Consider the following 1,822-nt stretch of genomic DNA (forward strand, 5'->3'; position numbering starts at 1 on the left):
ATGAAGTTCAGATTCCTCCAGGTGGGTGTTGTTTGGATCTGGCTGCTGTGCTCCACTTCTTTCTGCTGTAGCCATTAGAGTTGAACCCTTTGTGTCTCTCTGGCAAGATGTTCTGCTCCTGAATCAGCTGGGTGGTTCTTGCCTCTAGGCTCTTTCCAGGGAGTTCCGCTGAAGGGTTCTTCTCTGGCCCTGCACTCTGGGTCGAATGAGGATCTGCGGGCCCCGGGTCTTCTCACTCACTCACCGGGCCTGCGCTCTGGGTCTATTCAGGATCCATAGCCCTGGGTCATCTCACTCACTCGTCAGGCCTACGCTCTGGGTCTATTCAGATCCAGTGCACCCTGGGTTGTCTCACTCAGTTTCAAGCATTAAAAATGGCATTTATAATAATGAATGGATCTGATAATCAAAAGAATATATAGTACTAAATATACACATCGACTAACAGACTGTCCAAATACACTAAGTAAAATCTGATAGATGTGCAAAAAGAAACATACAAATGTACAATTATATGTAAGTAACTGATGAAAGTAAATGGACCGGAAATCAAGAATGACATAGAAGACTAAGACGCAGTATCAAAACTGGGCCTGGTTGGCATTTGTAGAACATTCCACACAACCCTGAAGAATGCATCCTTGTCAAGTGCAACCAGTGAACCTACCAAGGTACGGAGATCTAGTCCATCAGTCAAGGCAGAATACATGCAAAGGAACTCGAGTCGTACAAGTAATCTCTGATCATCATGAAAATAAATTATACATCATAATTGAAAAGTCTCCAAATAATGGTAAACAATAGCATTGCTAAGTAATCAATGAGTCAAAAAAGAAATTACAAGATTATCTGAATAGAAAAAAGCATTTTACAACATACATTTGTTCTTGATTTTTTTTTAAATAAAGCAAATCAGAAACAAAATGAACTTTCTCAGCCTAACAGGCATTTACAGAAAATCTACAACTGACATCATAATTAAGAGAAAGATAAATTGTTTTTTATTTTCCTAAGATCAGGAATAGAACAAAGATACCTGCTCTTACAAACTTTATTCAACACTGTATTGTACTGGAACTTCTTTCCAGAGAAATTAGGAAAGAACAAGATATTAAAGACATTAGTTTGCAATGTGAGAAGAGAAGCTATCTTACTTGCCAACAATATGATTATCTACAATCAACATACTCAACTAGCAAGTTTTGCAAGTCTGCAGGATGTAATACTAATATACAAAATCATGTTTATTGCTATATACCAGTAATGAACAATAGGAAATTAGAATTAAGAAAAATAATGTCACTTACAATAGCATCAAGAATATGAACAGAAATAGCGCTACCAACATGCATGTAAAATACTTCCAAAGTTTGCTTATGCGAATTAAAGAAAACCTAGATAAATTGAAACATATACATTGTAGAGCAGAAAATGCACTATGGTTATCATGTCACTTCTCCCCAGACTGATCGCTTTAAAGATTTGACACAGTCCCACACATTAGAGATAGAAACTTGGACTGAAGAGGTGGCTGGCCCAGGAAGGTAAGGAAGACACACACCCTCCCCCATCCCACACCCAGTGCTATGCATATTCCCATCTGGGTGCTCCTAAGTGCTGCCCTCATAATAAAGCGGTAAGCACCCCCAGAGATACGTGACCTGCCACCCCATCTCTGGCAGGATGTCAGGCTGTGGTGTTGTCCACATCTGTAGCTTCTGTCCTTCAGACATCAGGTTGACCTAGCAGCAGATGAGGAAGACAAAATCCTGGACACAAAACCAGCAGAGACCAGACCTACAGAAGTCGGGCGCTTGCATCA

Source organism: Octodon degus, unplaced genomic scaffold (assembly GCF_000260255.1).
Source record: "Octodon degus isolate 3935 unplaced genomic scaffold, OctDeg1.0 scaffold00141, whole genome shotgun sequence".
NCBI classification, from domain to species: Eukaryota; Metazoa; Chordata; class Mammalia; order Rodentia; family Octodontidae; genus Octodon; species Octodon degus.